The sequence below is a fragment of the Schistocerca gregaria genome, chromosome 1, assembly GCF_023897955.1.
Source record: "Schistocerca gregaria isolate iqSchGreg1 chromosome 1, iqSchGreg1.2, whole genome shotgun sequence".
Lineage (NCBI taxonomy): Eukaryota > Metazoa > Arthropoda > Insecta > Orthoptera > Acrididae > Schistocerca > Schistocerca gregaria.
The window spans coordinates 939,780,740-939,799,389 of record NC_064920.1 but is presented as its reverse complement, the minus strand read 5'-3'; positions in this window follow the sequence as shown (position 1 = coordinate 939,799,389).

Genomic DNA, 18,650 nt, shown 5'->3' with positions numbered 1-18,650 from the left:
GGTTGGTAGGACATGTTCTGAGGCATCAAGGGATCACCAGTTTGGTACTGGAGGGCAGTGTGGAGGGTAAAAATCATAGAGGGAGACCAAGAGACTAGAAGAAGGGATCGGTTGGTAGGACATGTTCTGAGGCATCAAGGGATCACCAGTTTGGTACTGGAGGGCAGTGTGGAGGGTAAAAATCATAGAGGGAGACCAAGAGACGAATACACTAAGCAGATTCAGAACGATGTAGGTTGCTGTAGGTACTGGGAGATGAAGAAGCTTGCACAGGATAGAGTAGCATGGAGAGCTGCATCAAACCAGTCTCAGGACTGAAGACCACAACAACAACAACAACAACTGTTATGATTATCTCAAACATTTATCTATGTATTATTTTCAGTATTCACACTGTCCTTCACACTTTTCCAACTGACTCATTACAAGTCTATTCATTGTAATGATTTAGAAAGTGTAGATGATAATACTTATCTGATATTAACATTCATGTCAAATGAATATTTCTATATAACTTTATTAACTGTGGAGACGTACTTCATTATCATTACCACTAGGTATATGTAAGCATTAGCTTATCCTCCTTGGTACTGTCAATGATTTGCCCATGGCTGAATAGAACAGAGTGCATCCCACTTGGGCATATTTGCTTATTTTCCACTTCTTTGTCAACTGTGGTTCCCTTTCCACCATTTTTCTTCCACAAATTTGTACCCCATACGGTTTGTACTGAATACGACTTCTCTCTGTTGTTTCCATTTTTTGCATTTCCTGAAGTTCCCTTTCAACCACCTTTCTTTACAAACTGGTACACCATAGGTCTTGATGAACAGTGGATCATAAAGTCTCAACATTAGCTTACATTGATAATCTCTTATTGTCACTGGTGTTTCATGAAAGATATCACAATATGTCCATAAAAATTTCTCTAGTTCCTCTGTTTTTGGGTTCAATTTCTCAGCCTGCCTATCTTTTTTGCTATTAATTCACTATATGATTCATTTACCACATCACAGTAAAAACCTTCATGTTCTTCATAATAACCCCATTTGTCCAACTGTTACACGCCACTTGATTTGGTTAAAAACAATTAGATACTGAGCATTAATATATCACTTTCAAACAAATTCCACTTTTTGGATCTGTGGAAAATAAATTCATGTCACCTCAGCTGAAACCAACTTTTGCTTTTACAGTCCAATCAATCCCTAATATTAAGATTTCATATATATCATTTATTGCCAAACAGCCCTGTATCAAAGAAACATAATTCATTTTGAATGACAGGAAATATATTTACTCCCTATCTTATTGTAGTTCACTGTGGCATATTCGATTCTAACCCCAGTTGTTGGAAATCCCTTTATGTTTCTGTAAATTACTATCCTCTCTCTTCTCCAAGTAGCTTTTCGCTCTCCTTGTTATTGCTCATGTAACATCTAAAATATTTATAAATGGATGAGATTGTGGGAGAAGTTCGGGTTGGTTACACCAAACAACACCCATTTAGCAGTAGTTCATTTATTCACCTAAACACCTGTAAGGCTTACAAAGAACTGAACATGGCAGAACAGCACAAAGACAATGCTCAGAGTCCAAAGCAAAGACGATGCTCAGAGTCCAAAGATGACCTCATATCGATGCTGGTGTTGACCTCACCAGTGACACATAACGCCCCCCCCCCCCCCCCCTCCCTTCCCCGCAGTACGGAGTACTCTTGAGAGGCTGGGAGCGGGGACTAAGGTGTCAGCAGGGGTAGTCCACGGGAGCCGGACCACAGTCAGCTTGACAATGCCATCAGCGAGCTGTCTGTGTGGGTAGATGTCGTGAAGGAAGGTTCGGCCACTGAACTTGGAAGTCATTGAAGCGAGCCGAGTGTCATGCTGGTCATGCGACGAGAGTTAGGCCGGCGGTTTGCGGGTGGAACGGAGCAATGACGATGATGTCTCCGGTGGGTGTGGCGAACACACGAAGCGTGTCCAGGTCGACATCTGGCGGGAGGAGAACACATTTCACCAGGTGGCAGGGAATAGTGGAGGTTGTGTCATGAGCACTGAATGAAGAGAAACACACAATGAACAGTGTATAATCATGCACCATTATTGAGATGTCATAGATTATGTCCAGGGGAACAGGCACAAACACACAAGGGCGTGATCGTAGGTAAGCTCAACGTGGGGAGCATGTGGTCACTCGACAGAGTGAGGAAGACCAGAGTAGAGGGTGTGATCGGAGGAGAGCTCGACGATTGGAACTGGAAGTGACTCGACGGCGTGTGTGAGACCAGCGTAGAGGGCGAGGTCGGAGGAGAGCTTGACGATTGGAGCAGGAAGTCACTCGATCGAGTGTGTTAGTCCGACGTGGAGGGAGTAGTCAGAGCATCGTGAGCCATGACAGTGAGTGGCGTGGTCGTGGCCTGTAGGGAGGTGGAAGAAGGCTCGACATGAGCAGGCTTGAGTCTGTTGAGAGAGACTTTAATAGCTGAATCTTTCACCTGGATGTCATAGGTGTTGGCTGAGCGCTGGAGAACTCGGTATGGGCTGGTTTATGGAGGTTGGAGGGGAGCATGGACAGTGTCATATCAGAGCATGACGTACTCGCTATTGTCCAGAGATTTCGGGAAGTTAACCTTAGGGCGGGAATGGCTGGTGGGTGGATGGATATGGAGGTTGATGAAGTGGCGTCTGACGTGGTCCACGAAGGAAGGTAAGTCAGACTGAGGGAGGGAAGTGGAAGGGCTCACAAGTTCACCAGGGAGAACAATGTTCTGGCCGTATACGAACTCGGCTATTGTGCCTATGAGGTCTTCCTTATAGATCGCACGAATGCCAAGTAGCACAATGGGAAGGGCCTCCGCCCATAGAGAGTCATGGCATTGAAGAGCCGCCTTGAATGATCTGTGCCAGCGCTCGACTAACCCATTACTTTGCAGCTGATATGCTGTGGTATGGATGCGCCGGATGCTGCAAATGTTACAAATTTCGTTGAACAGGCTGACTCAAATTGTGTGCCCTGGTCAGTTGTGATGATAGCTGGACATTTGAAACGCGATATCCATGACCCAACAAGAGCTCGAGCAACAGTTTCTGCCGTAATATTGGGGAGGGGGACAACCTCGACCCAGCGAGTTGTTCGGTTGATAGACAAGAGAACATAACGAAAGCCGTTAGAGGGGGAGAGAGGGCCAACATTGTCAATATGAATATGCTGGAAATGCCCAGGAGGGATCGAAAAGGCGCTGAGGTAGGGGGGGGGGAGGGGGGGGGGGGAAGTGTGCTTGTGTACTTTGTAGCATTGGCACATGATGCAGGAGCTTGCCCATTGCTGGCAGTCCTTGTTGACATTTCTCCACACAAAATGCTCCGCTACGAGGTGGGCAGATGGATGAACACCGGGGTGGGCTAAATTATGCAATATGTTGAAGGCAGCTCGATGGAGCATGGTTGGGATGAGGGGCGTAACATCCCTATACTGTCGTCGCACCAGATCTCACCAGAAATGCCAGGGAAGGTGATGCAGACGAAGTGTAGTGAAGAACTAGAGTCTGAAATCAGGTTTTGTGTTTCCTCGTCGGCGGGTTGGAGTTTAGGCAGGTCAGAGAGGTCTAACAGTGAATGGATGGCGTCGTCTCGTGAAAGGAAATCAGCAACTAAATTGTCAGCACCCTTTATGTGTCGGACATCGGTGGTAAACAGAGATATGAAGTCCATGTATCTGAAACGGCGAGGAGGCGGGTCAGCTGGCGGGTTTGTAATGGCCGCAGCCGGTGGTTTGTGGTCCATTAAAACATAGAAAGGGCGTCCCTCAACGTCAGTCTAAAAATGCTTTTCGTTTCGTAAACCACGGGCAACTCCCTGTCAAACGCAGAATATTTCTGTTGTGCATTGGTGAGCTTGTGTGAGAAGAACTGCAGTGGTGAAGTTTGTCCATCGATTGTCTGGCTAAGGACAGCGCCGTTGGCAGTATTGCTCGTGTCTGTGGTGATGAAAATCTGCGCATTGGAATGAGGATGCATGATGGTGCATGTCTTGGCTATAAGATTTTTGAGGGCAGTGAAAGAGTCAATTATAGCAGGGGTCTATGGAATGGGTCGAGATCCAGAAGTGTTGGTGCCTACCAAGGCGTCCGTCAGTGGAGCCTGAATCTGTGCAGCCCAAGGTAGATGTTGGCGATAATAATTAACTGTCCCCAGAAAGTGCCAGAGCTCTTTGAATGACAAAGGTCTGGGTAGGTGTAGTATTGCTTGTACTTTCTCAGGGGGCGGTGAAAGGCCGTCGGCAGAGACCCGAAAACCAAGAAAAGTGACAGCGGGTTGATGTAGCTGCAATTCGTCCTGGTTGGTCTTGATGCCTGCTGCGGCAAGAGTGTTCATAACAGTTTGCACATGTTGAATGTTGTCCTCGATGGAGGAGCTGAACACAAGAATGTTATCAAGATATGCAAAGCAGAATTTTAGGTCAAATAGCACTTTGTTGATGAAGTGTTGCCAGGTCTGGGTTGCGTTTTTCAGACCGAAGGGCATGAATCGAAACTGAAATAACCCAACTGGGGTGGTGATTTCTGTCTTCTCGATGTCTTCAGGTGCCATGGGGATCTGGTGGTAGGCCCGTTTGCAATTAATGACACAGAACGTGGTCGCACCTGCGAGGGAATTGGTAAAGTCGGCAATGTTGGGTATGGGGTAGGTGTCCATAATTGTTCATGCATTTGGTGGTGGCCGAGGTTCAGTGGCCACAGCAGGTACAGTTGCAGGAGGGGGCGTGACCATGGACCATGCACCATGACCCGTCTTTCTTGGGTGTCATATGTATGGGCGTAGACCAGCTACTGGCAGAGGGTTCAATGATGCCAGAGCTTAGTAGTTCAGAAACCTGATTTTTAAGGTCAGAGAGGCACTCGAGACAAAGTCAACATGGTTTACTGGAGATCGGGGGACTTGGTGTGAGATGAAGCTTGTGAATGGTGCCGTTGGTGACAACGGAAATGTTGCCGGTGGCACAGGAGGCGGTTTGTTTACAATGTGTGGCGGGCAGGGCTGGCGAGGCGTAGTCGTGGTGTTTGGAGCCACTCATTGGATCCGATGGGAGCCGAGGCGGCGAAGTGTTCCAGGAGTCAATGTGACAAGATGGCCGGCGGTCCGAAGCAGTGGCACCGTGGTCGGTGAGTTCAGTAGAGCTCGTGAGCCGTTAGTAAGTCCATTGTCAGAGGGCGCGGTCTGTGGCAGCATGGTCGCGGGAGAAACGCTTGGTGCGAGTGCACTGTTTGTGTTGTCAGTTGCGGTCGCACGGCGGCGCGCAGGAGCCGAAGTTGCTTAGTTTGAGATGCTGTCCATGAGGGGCGGGGTAGGAGCCATCAGTTTGGGAACACGTGACGCTCATCACGCATGAGCACTTGTGTCCGGCTGAGTGTCAAGCGCTGCCGTGTGAGGGAGAGTGTGGCCCTGCGGAACTGTCAGTACACATTATGGCAGTTTGATAGCACAGCTGCGAGGGGTAGTGGGAGGTAAACACACGGAGGCTCGATTGCTGGGACTACAAGCAGATTCGGCGCACTTAGTGACTTTGCTTTGTCCTTGCTGTAGTGTCTGTAATTCCTTTGCTGCATTGGAGAGCTGGAGCTGTGTTTCGTGGAGACGAAGGAAGAGCTCAAAGTTTTTCGTGTGTGGTTTCTTGTAATGTCGTCGACAGAGACGAGCATGTACGGATGAGATGAGCCCGGACCGATGTATCATGGGAGGGTTGCTCGACGGATCACAGAGTAAGTGAGTCTTGGACGGATGATGAAACACGGTGTTTCGCACTAGGTCTGGTGAAAGTTTGTGGTGTTGCAAGAAGTTAATGCCTAGTATAGGTTTTTTGATTCCGCACACTAAAAAAGTACACTCGAGTTTGGAGTTTTCAGAGAGTAAGACGACGTGGGAAGTTGAATCCGAGCATTGTAGTTTAGTTGAATTCATGGCTTGCAGTGAAGTATGATGAGGGTGGGTGTTCGACAATGCTAAGGACATAGGCAGCAGTGAAACATCGGCACCTGTGTCCACTAGGAAAAGGTATCCCGACGAAATGTTTTTAATGTAAAGTCATCCGCAATTATCTGGTCATTCCCGGACAGAATGGAGCACTGGTGGGTGCCTGTCATGTTGTGTGCAGGATGTGGCACCTGGACCTACCTGTGATTGGCGTTTGCGGTGGTCTGCACTCCTGTGCCGCCTCATCAAACCGTGTGTGGAAGTAACAGTATTGGTAGTGCGGTTGCATTTCCTGCGGACAGTTCGTTGCCAGTGGTGGTGGCCGAGGTTCAGTGGCCACAGCAGGTACGGTTGCAGGAGGGGGTGTGACCATGGACAGAGACGGTGACTTCCCAGTTGCTTGTTTACTGCTTCCCGGAGCGAGCGGATCGGTCGGCACAGTACAGCCCCAGCCGCGTCCAGCTGTTGGGCGATGAGCCTGAACCTGAGACCGGTCAGGTAGCAAGTGGCTGGCAAAATAGAGCAGTGATGCATCGTGTAGCTTGTCAGCAATTGTCATTCTTTGCTCGACAGGTTCAGGAGACCTTTGAGCCAGAGCAAAGCGGTTGTGAGGAGATAATTTATCTGACCAGATGGCGAGGAGAGCTGTGTCAGAGAATAGATTGGCGCTTACCAGGGCACATAGCTGTCTCCAGAGCTGGGAAGGTTTGTCATTTCCTAGTTGCTTGACATGGAGCACTTGCCGTATTACTGCCTTAGTTGAGCTTACAAGCTGACATAGAACTGTCTTTTTGGCTAGAGTGTACAGGGTAGATGAGTCCAGGGCGTCGACCAGGTCAGCAATCAAGTCCTCCTGGTCGTGCAGGTGGTTGATGAGGCACAGAAACCTGCTTGACTCATCAAGTCTGTAATGGTTGAACACTTCATCCATAATTTTGAACCAGGTTGTTGCTCTGTCAGGATTAAATGGCGGCAGCGTTGCAGAATGTTCAGAAGAATAGGTTGAATTGAGTTCATTGGGGCACTGCCTGAATCAAGCTGTTGTTGCTGTAGTATTCCAGGAGAGTTTACCTCCAGGGGATGTGGCTACGACAGCTGTTCAGGTGGCAGCATGAAGGTGACATGTTGTGGTTGAGCGCAATCCGTTGCAACGTGGAAGGCCGACGTGGGTGAGACACCGTAACATGTCGATTGCGGTTGCGGAAGCTCAACATGTTGCGGGTGTTTTCGGATTCACACATCGCAGAAGACCAACACGGATGAGGCACTGAGATGTGCTGAGAACAGTAGTGGAAGCTCGACTGGAGCCGGCATGGGGGCGACAGGTGAGAAAAAGTTCAGAGTTTGAGAACTCAAGTCAGTCTGCGAAAAGCTCAATGTATGATCAGAGCTGGGGCCACCTGTGTTGCAGAGAGGCTGCGGAGGTGTGGGATGTCCAGAAGCACAAAGTGGGAAATGATGTCAAATGTGGGACGGAATGTGTGAATGTTCACTGTTCATAGTCACTCCACTCAAAACGGTGTGCGGATAAGGTGAATGTCGTGGCACAAAACACAGAGGCGTGGCAGTGGGACGGAGGTAGAGATCAGGCACAGATAACAAGTTATTGTTCCTGTTGCAGGCTGAGGTATCGAAGTAGGAAGGCATGTGGTGATACTGGACCAAGGCAGGAGTGGGCGTGGTCGGATGTTGAGGAGGTAGACCTGTGAATGAAACAGTTCCAGCCACATGGAAGGTATCCGCGTGGTACTGCATCGATTGCGGCATGACAAATCGTTGTCCTGACAGTAGTAGGTTGTCCGATGAAGCATTTGCAGAAATCAGCATTGGTCCTGCACTGCACGGAGATGTGTAAGAAGTAACTGCACAATTGATGAGGGAGGGCACCTGTGTCGGGAACAAAGGTCTTTGATAACTGGAGTTATGCCCACTCCTAACCTCACTTATTGTTGCAGGCTCAAAAATGTCCAGCGAAATTGGAGGAAATATCAAGTGAGAGGCATCGTGTTTCAGTCCTGGCGGGTGTACATTGCCCACAACACGAAGCATGTTGATCACAAAATCAAGCGTTAGGCGCTGAGCCGAAGTCATTGTTCGAATGCTGTGTTGATGTAATACGCGTGCAAATAACTGATGCGGAGGTCACAGACACAGTAAAATGGCAAAATTGGAAGACGTACAACTCAGGGTCACCAGTCAGGGAGAAGTTCGGGTTGGTTACACCAAACAACACCCATTTAGCAGTAGTTCATTTATTCACCTAAACACATGCAAGGCTCACAAAGAACTGAACATGGCAAAACAGCCCAAAGACAATGCTCAGAGTCCAAAGACGAATGCATATCAATGCTGGTGTTGACCTCATTGGCACCACAAATTAATATGTTGCAACGAAAAGAGCCCTGAAATACTTTTTAGGGATGTTGTGCTGTGACTTTCTTTGGATCATTAATTTTCAACAAAACAAAATATATTATGTTCTTATTATTCTGGATCTGGATTTCTACAAAAGGAACATTGTTTCGTTACTGTAACTTGCTATAAAGTTCAACATATCTTTCTTACTTTACAGTTATTGAAAAGGTTACTGAAAATTATTTCGTTATCAATACTGATGTTACAGTATGCAATGTTTGATCAACATCAAAATTTTGCAGTGGATTTTTGTTAACGTTAAAACACCAATAAGTGCCATGACTAACATGAGAACATGAGAGAATTATCAGAGAAAAAATATTTTTACTATATGTTTGCCAGACCAGAACTACATACAGGAAGATTTCTTTTATTTCATGAAGGTAAATTATCTTTTTGCACTGTTAACAATATATCAAGCACAGCCTGCGTCCACCTGTAAAACATATCATAAAATCTGCTGATCTGCTGCGCAATCCCAAAAGCTGAAAGAAATAGTTTTAGTTCACTGTTACCTGTCCGCTTCTTTGCCGTATGACTGGTTTCATTTAATGCAATTTGAATGCACTATGGCAGCGGCTTGTTCATCCATAGCGCAGCTCTGCACCATGAATAATATTTCAATAGCTGAAAATCTCTTAAAAGGATGGGATAAAATACCAGGCAAGCTTATTACAAATCATAATGCAAGTTTTCATTAAGTAACTCTATTCAAAACATTTAGACAGATTAAATTCTTACACACCTTTACAAATTAATGCCTAATGGCGTCCTTCTCTCAATCTTGACAAAAGAATGCTACACAAGCATACAATATACCATCACAGGCTCTTCCTACTGTCATAACTCAAAAAGACAACAGAGAAATTAATGCTCGGCCACTGCTATTTATACTCAGATTGGTATAGTTACATCTTTGTCTGATATTTAATAAGTATCATCTGTGCTGGTTTCAGTACTCACCAACACAGATATTATCTTTAAAAAAAATTGGTGCATAATTCTATATAAGTATAAAACATGACACATAATGGTCTCTCCTTATTACGTAAAGTTCACACAATCATTGTCCATGCTATTACAACCATCCAGTTCAATTATTCCTTTCTTTTTTTACCACCCATGTGTTTTGCCAGGAGATGTTACAAGCTCCTCTTTTATCAGTGATTGTAAGACTCCCAAAGGTACACTGCTGTCTGTTAATACATTATTTACATTATAATCTAATACCTAATCTGGATGCAAATTCTGACAAACCTCTTTCAGAAAACCATGCACATGATTACCATTACTCATATGAGTATGATTATCACATGTTACTCTTCATATTTTGTCTCCAATAAGTTCACCTTTCTTTTTGACAAGTTGACACTATTTCACTGATGTTAATAGGTACAAGGTGATTATCATGTACTTCCACAACACTCTCCTGTTCATCCCTACCACAGACAACTATATTCCTAATATAATTCTTCACTAATTCTTCTCCCTTCATTTCAACATAAATCATTCTATCTATAATTCTTCACAAAGTTGAACTTCTTCCCTTTCTTCATTACCAGAAACCTCACTATTAATATCACTATCTATAATATTATCATCTGTCACTATCTCTTCATTAAATTTAGTACAGACATCACTAATAATAGCAATATTCTCCCCACTATAATTACCTATCCCTCTTTCTTCCCGTCTAGTACCTTCAACCTTAGCAATAATAGGTTCACACTGTCCTCTACATTTTCATCTTTCTATCTTCCACAAATATTGGTTGGCTAGTTGTTGCTTCAAAACGATTTGTCAAAACATCTTTGACCAGCTCTGTTGGTGTCTGTTTTCCTCTTCTTTCATTTCTCTTAGTATGGTTTCCCAAAATTCCCTCTCAAAATTAATTCTGTTAATCTGGTATCTCCTTCTATTATTCCCACAGTGGAATCTTGTTCATGAACAACTTTTTTCTCTATTTCTCCTGCAACTGTTAGCCTGATTTTGATGCATTCTTCTCACCTCAAGCTGACAGGCTACCAATGGGACATCTCTCAGTTTTCTTGACCATTCCTTCTATATTCTGTTCCCCTATTTTCAAACTATTCATATTTCCTTTCCAGTGTCTACCTCTTTGCTAATACCTCCTGTCAACATTTCTGTTCCTTTCATTCCAGTGATTTTCTCTCCTATTATTATTATTATTATTATTATTATTATTATTATTATTATTATTATTATTATTATTATTATCCTGGTAATCATTTCTATAATACCTTGGTTCTCCCCTTCTATATGTATCCTCTTAATTTATTTTGAGACCACCCCTCATTCTGGTTATGATTGTGTTCTTGTTGTCTATCCCTTTGTCTTTCATTTCTGTCCTATGCCATGTCTAACTTGTCTACACATCTTACAAATTGTTTAATTGACTCATGTGGCCCATTTACTAAGGCTAACATGGCATGACAAGTGATGTGGCATGTCAGATACATGGTAGTGGTATGGCATTCATGCAAGTTGGTGCTAATAGAAGGGATTTGGTGTCAGTAATACAGCATGAATGATAAACATATTCTGACTAGTCAACTTCATTAGTGGCAACCAACAATTATCTAAAAGACAATATCTGGTACATCCTTAGAGGCTTGCTAATGTGAACAACTGTGGTGCTTTTAAGGTGTTTTAATAGTTTAATATGTATCCCCCTTTTCTTTAATTTTTTTCAAGGACCCACTCTAATTCAAAGAGCCATCACTGAAACATCAAAATCAGTAAGGGAACATCTGCAGCCTGAATATTTACCAACCCAACTCGAGAAATCTGGAAGAAAACTGCTGATTGCTACAGGGAACCACAGAATCTACCTAATTGTATTAGTAGCTTAAGTGAAAAGGACTACCCCTACTTCTGGATCAGCATTTCATAGTTACATAACCGTATTAGCTATTTAAGATGCAGATTGATTATTTTTATCAACTGTCAGTGAGGAGTATGCCAGCAACAATGATGGGAGTGAACTAAAGGAAATTTGTTTTGCTAAAGCATTGTTTGGAGATGAACTCACACTTCCGTAATTTACACCTTTTCCAGAAGATCACTTCATATTTCCTTACTCTTTTGCTGAGAGTAAGCACTTTTCTCACAAAACACATTATGATATCACATTCTTGTAGACAATTAACTACTGAAAGATACATATTTAGTTACAGATTATCTTTTTTATTTATTTTATTTATTTTTTTTATATTAGTGTTGAAGTTCTGGATGTTGGATACATCAATAAATTGGGACGTGAATTAAACTGTTGTGATAAATCAAGCAGTTTGTGTGTTACATACCTTTATAGGGACTCACGATGGTGTATGTACCAAGTCATCTGTGCAGAACAATGTACGTCCCTTTGTTGAGAACTGGCTGAGCTGCTGGTCAGTGGGCCCTGCAGAAGCAGTCAGTTAGAGATAGAATGCCGTGGACTCGAAGATCCTAGTGTGGAGGGCTGGTGTTGTCCCAGAGGTGATCATCATATGGTTGCTCAAGGACTGAATAGTGATTTCTTAGTTCTGCTCTTGGATTCTGACGAAGGATTATGGCAAGTTTGGTGTATGAGGTGACCATAAGAATTCTAAGAAGGTGCACATTGGTGGCACATATATCAGAGTTGTGAGTGCTGTAAGCTTTGCTTCAGTTCTGCATTCTCCATTTAGAGAGCTGCATGGGAGGAAAGCGTTGATATCGGCATTGTCATCTATTTAGCTGCTTTAAAGTAAATGACTGTTTTGGATCGAAGGTGGATCCAAGTGAAGGACCAAATCGAAGCTTCTCTTATTAAGAAACATAAGTCGGCCCCCAGCATGTTAAACAATGTTATCTGCAGTTATAACGAGTATTGAGACTCTGGTAGTGTCCACGAGTGAACTTTAGAGGTACTGTTAAGAGTTTGTACTAAGGGAAAGATTGAATGTGGAGTTTTTCAGTTGGATGCTTATGAATCGTGTTAATTGCAGTTCACATTGACATATAATCCCAGTATGCATTTTGTGTAAGTTGGTAGCACCCTGTTAATGTTTTGTACATCATGGAAAATCTTTCCCAAGCTGCATGTGATTCTGAAGGAGAGCACGGTGCACAACAGCGCATGACCATGATGAAATTAAAAGATCTGTATTGTATTTTTTTAACTGATGTAACCACTGAGGTTATGAGTTGATTTGTGTGTTTTTTAAATTTATTTTGAAAGGAAAAGATTACATACCTGGTTAATTGTAACATCTATGCTTAATTATTTGTCATCATTCATTGGGTGTAGTATGCATCACGTGTAGGGAGGTTTATGGTGTAGAGTGTTCAAAAAGAAGGAAACTATTTTGTGCAATGGTGCCCATTATAGATGTTATGGGGTTTGAGTGAACATTGATAGTAACCAGATTTTATTGAATTTAAGTTGTTTTAATCAAAAATTTTAAGATCAATATCTTATTGCCTTTAGAGATAACAGGTGATATCTATGAAAATTTTGGAATTGCCATGTGGTGTTAGAATCTTTTATTTAACCTTGCATTATGCAATTTGTATTTTTTTCCATTGCTTAAAATGGGATTTTGAGTTTTAAACGTTGTAAATTGATTCTGAGAGCTGTTCTTTGATGTGTTGAAATAATACTTCAGGAATTTTCATTTATAATAATAATGGCGTGTGACGAGGGCCTCCCGTCGGGTAGGCCGCTCGCCTGGTGCATGTCTGTCGATTTGACGCCACTTTGGCGACTTGTGCATCGATGGGGATGAAATGATGATGATTAGGACAACACAACACCCAGTCCCTGAGTGGAAAAAATCTCCGACCCAGCCGGGAATCGAACTCGGGCCCTTAGGATTGACAGTCTGTCGCGCTGACCACTCAGCTACCGGGGGCGGACAATTTTCATTTAAAAACTATATTGAGGATCTTGTTGTTCATGATAATTAACATTCACTTACAGTTTTAAAATCAAGTTAATAAAGTTGTAAAATTGTAAAGGTAAAAAAAAAGCTTTTATTAGAGAAATGGTGCTTGCCCATACTTCCCACAACTTCCATGTATTCAAAGCATTGGCCTTCGGACGTTGTCTGATGTTTTCCCTGGTATCTATCCCAGCTAACACCTGCGGGGCCATGTCAAATGGTAACAGAGTGTGATTATGATCTTTTGTAACCTGGGTGGGTAGGGGTCATTATAGGGCACCCTTTCTCTAAATTCTATTAAACGTGTTAAGTTGTTTAATCATGACTTGGCTAATAGTAAAAAATTGTTGAGTACTCATTCTATTTGGATTTGGCTAATATTAAAATTTTACATATTTGTTTTATTATGATTTTTACTAATATTAAATTGTTTTCAGGTTATAAGCTGATATGGAAATGCGGTGTTGCTCAAGTCTAGTGCTACTGAAGTGTGAACAGTTAGAATTTGAAGCATGTGTGCATGGGCAGACAGGCAAGGGAGGCATGCCTGAATTACTGACATAGATAAAGGCATCTTTGGAAAACCCAGTGGTAATTTCTCCACAAGTCATCGGTGAGGTAGGAGATGCCTTCAGTTTTACGTTTACATCGTTGTCCTCATTGAATCAGCAGGGTCAGTTTTTTGAGAATGTTGCACCGACTGCCAAAGAGTTTTTGTGTCTTCAAGCACAACTATCACATTGGGAGTGGTGTGTTAAAGATTTGAGCGAGATTCAGCTTACTAAAGAGCAAGTGCATGAGGTGCAGAAATTGTGGGATCAGGTTTTCACTTTGAGGGTGATGTTTAGTCAATTAGATGTTGAGCAGGCTGCAAGTGAGAGAGGGCAACGAGGTTTGGTTGTGCAGGGTGTACAGGAACCAGTAATACAAGGGGAAAGTAGATTGTCAGTATGCATGGGTTTGAGTTTTGCTAAATTGCCTCATCCCATGGGAATCTTGCTAAAGAGAGTAAATAGATTATCAGTGGAATCCATTCTGGAAATTGAACAGTTGTTGTGGCTTCCTGTCAAGTTTGAACTCCACGCAGATGCCTTAGAGTTGCCCCATGATCAGATTGTCCAACTACTAAACCCATTGAGTGATGGGACCCTCAGCCAAGTTATTGCTCAAATTTTGCAGGAAGCAAAGGGGCTGAGGAAACTACGTAAACAAGTACTTGCATGTAAGGTGTCCCCTTGTTTATTGAATGACTTACAACTTTAGCATTATTGGCGGGTACAGGGGGATAATGAACCCTTGACTAAATTCTTCAAAAGTGTGCAAACATCCGTCGTAACTCTGGAGCTACCGATGTTGGAAACACAGGTGGTCGAAACCATTTTGGGGGAGTTAGACCTGAAGATAGGTCACAGATGACATTTCCCAAGAAACCTACCACTTTGGCCAAACATAGCATATTAGCAGCAGAAATTGAAAAGCTGTCATATGCTGACAGTCAGCAGGTGAGCTCCCAAATTAGGGATTGACAACCAAATTGTTGTTTACTCCAGCGGGAGGTTTCATGATCAATAATTTCCAAACCAAAAGTATGTTTTCATTGTTGCCAGGAAGGTCAACATGTGCGCAATTGCCTGTCTGCTCAGAAGAAGTAAAATAACAGTTGACTGAGCCAGAAGGAAGATACAAATACGCGGGTTAGGTTTCCCAAGCATTTTTGCTGAATAGTGGGAGTTATGGGCACCCAGTTGCCTTTCGTGTGCACCCAGTTGAATCACAAACCCATCTGTGCTCTCCTAGATTCGGGTAGTGCCACATCAGCAGTGGACTATCAGTGGTTTTTGGAATTTCACACATTATGTCACTTGGGTCCCCTGTGTAAGTCATCCAGGGTTTGTTGCTCAGTCAATGGACGAAAGTTGGAAATAATGAGGGACTGTGTGGCTAGTGTGGGCATAGGAAATTGTACTTGGCCGTTTCGATTCTTGGTGGTCAAGAAATTGGCCATGGATTTACTTCTGGACTGTGATTTTATGATTAAGGCTGGATTGGTGTTGGATGGCCAAGAACGTGATCTATTTTTTAAATTTTGGCCTGAGGAGCAAGTTGCTCTTTGTTCATGTCGGGTATCAGTTCTGATATGTTCCATGAGCGGTAGGACAGATAACTGTGATATAAGTCATCTTGATAATTAGCAGAGGAAGTCCCTCTAGCAGGTTTTAGGGCGTTTTCCACAAGTGCTGACTGACAAGTTAGGAATGGCAAGCCAAATAGAGTATAGAATTAGGCTGAAGGATGACATACTGGTTCGACAACCTCCTTATCGGTTGTCACACGTGAAGATGAAGAGTTTGTGTGGGTTAATAGAGGGCATGCTAAGGGAAGGGGTTATAAGATCTTCAACTTCTCTGTATGCATCTCCCATGTTCTTAGTCTCTAAGCCTAATAAGGGAGAACTTTGGCCTGTAGTCGATTATCGCCTGGTCGACAAAAAGGTAATTTTGGAGTCAGTTCCCCTGCCAGACATTCACAATTGTTTTATGTGGTTTTTTGGAGCATGGTACTTTACCATTTTTGACCTCAATCAGGTATATTACCAAATCCCACTTGCTGAAGATTCCAAGCATATACCGCTTTCTGCACCACTTGGAATATTTTTGAATTCAATCGGGTGCCACTTGGATTGTTGACCAGAACATGGTGTTGTCCCAGTTGTTGGACAATGTGCTTGGAGATCTCAGATTTAAGTGCATCTATAATTACCTGAATGACATTGTGGTTCATAATCATCCTTTCCATGAACACCTGGAAGCTTTGGAGATGGTATTGTGTCAATTGAGGGGGTCCAGGCTTACTGTTAAGCCGTCCACGGTCACCTTGGCTCGAAGTCAGATTTCCTTCTTGGGGCACCTGGTCTCTGGGGATGGTGTTTGCAATGACCAAGAATGAACTACAGATTTGCAGAGGTTTCCTCCACCAGTTAATAAGAAGGGAATGGCACGATTCATGGGGAGGGCAAGCTACTTTCATAAGTTTGTGCCGGAGTTTGCTCAGCTGGCTGCTCCCTTGAATGAACTAAGAAGGGGGGCAAAATTTATTTGGGATGAGAGTCATCAGGCTTCATTTGAGGCTATCAAGTGGGCCTTGAATAACCCTCCCATGTTGGCCTTGCCAAATTTCGATTTGCTATTTATTGTGCAGATTGACACCTCTACTTGTGGGGTAGCGGCAGTGCTGCTACAAGAGCAAGAGGGAGAGTGGAAACCAGTACCTTATGCCTCCAGGAGATTGTCCCCTGCAGAGGCCAAATACTCTGTGTAAGAGTGGGAGGCCTTGGCAGTGCTTTTCACACATTTTATTTGGAACACCGTGAGTTTTTGCTCGAAATGGATGATCAGACCCTTAGCTGGGTGCTCGTCCACCCACATAAGACTGGTCAGATAGCCAGGTGGGCTATTAGGATATCTGCCTTCCATTTTAACTTAAAGCATATAAGGGGACCTGATAACCAGGTGGCAGATGCCTTAAGTCGTATGTTTGAGAGTGAGGGCGAGCCTGAGGAGGCCGGACCAGATCGGGAGGCTGGAGTAGGCGCTATTTTATTGGAGGTCGTGGAATTGTTTGGGGACTTAGATCAGAGACATGAAGCTGATCCATGTATTAGGAAAATTAAAGATAGGTTAACTGTGGGCAAGCAGGTAACCAGATATGCCCTATGTAAGGGTTTGGTCTGCTGTCCGGGCCCTGGTGCCAACGATTTACGCGTATATTTGCCTAGTGAATTGGTGGAGCCGGTGCTTCACTAATTCCACCACAGTCTGGTCAGTGGCCTCTTAGGTATGAATATACCATTTCAAATATTAAGAGGCAGCTCTTTTGTACCAGTTTATATAAAGACGTCCGGCGCATGGTTGGTGAGTGTGAAATTTGCAAGCAAGTGAAACCAGACTCGGGTCCTCCCAGGGGGCCCCTCCAATCCACTTCGAGAAAGTTACCCTATGGACAAGTGGTTCATTAATCATATTGGTCCCCTACCTCATACTCACCAGGATAACTGTAAGTTCTGGTGGTAGTCAATGTGCTTTCATGCTTCATGGCTTATTTCAACCAGTAGTGCTGCAGCTATGACTACCATCCATCACTTATCAGGAATTATTTCCATATTTGGACCACCGAAGACCCAAGTTAGTGATAACACTCTGGCCTTTGTTTCTAAGCAGTTCAGGAGGTTTTGTTTCGAACAGGCCATTTGGCATATCACCACAACTCCTTACTATCCCCAGCCTTCATTTGCAGAGCGTGTAAATAGGAATTTAAAAGCTGCCCTAATCGCGTTTCCTCACTGACGTTTACATCTAACACAGCTCAGCATGAGTTGGTAAAGGCATGTAGAGCATCCTTGGTCTTAAGCTACCAGGTGAACTCCCCACTGTCCATTTTGGTTGATTAATGATCTGCTCCTAGAGCGCATTGATGCTGGTGTTAACCAGCAAAGTTGGAAACAGGCATGGTGTAATATTTTGCGTGCCCATCATAGACTGGTACAGTGGTATAATAAGGGTAGGAAGGAATTTAACTGCAAACCCGGGGATACAGTGTTCATCCACAAAACGGGGCTACCTAAGAAAGGAGGTGCAGATTATACTGGCAAGTTGTCACCCTGTGTTTTGGGGCCTTATGAGATTCTACGGGTGGTCAGTCTGGTGAATTTACTGCTCAAGCACTTAAGAGTCCTGTCGGATGTTGCTGGTTCACGCTAGCCAGATTCACCGGAGTTAGTCCCTCACACAGCAAGTTTCTGTTTTAGTGGGGAAGGTTGAGCCGATAAGGCATGCCATTTAAATGTTTTTGCTTTTTTGAAACCATTCGTCTTCTCAGTATGCGATGCTATGTCAATATCGAGATTGGATTGGAGTCTCTGGTCACCACATATCTTTGGCAAGTTAGCTTCCCACACACTGCAAGGTGGACAGAACAAGGAAGAAGGGGCTTGTTGGGAATTAGCTCTGGACTGTGCTTGAGGAGTGACGTCGGTGTTAGAGGGCAAGGCCGCTAGGTTGGTGGGCACTGCAGAAGCAGTCGCTTGGGGACGGAATGCCATGGCCTCGAAGATCCTAGTGGGGAGGGCTGGTGTTGTCCCAATGGCGATCATTCTGTGATCATTCAAGGACTGAAAAGTGATTTCTTTGTTCTGCTCTTGGATTCTGATGAAGAATTATGGCAAGTTTGGTGTATGAGGTGAACATAAGAATTCTAAAAAGGTGCACGTTGGTGCCACATGTATCAGACTTGTGAGTGGTGTAAGCTTTGCTTCAGTACTGAAGTTTCCAGTTATAGCGCTG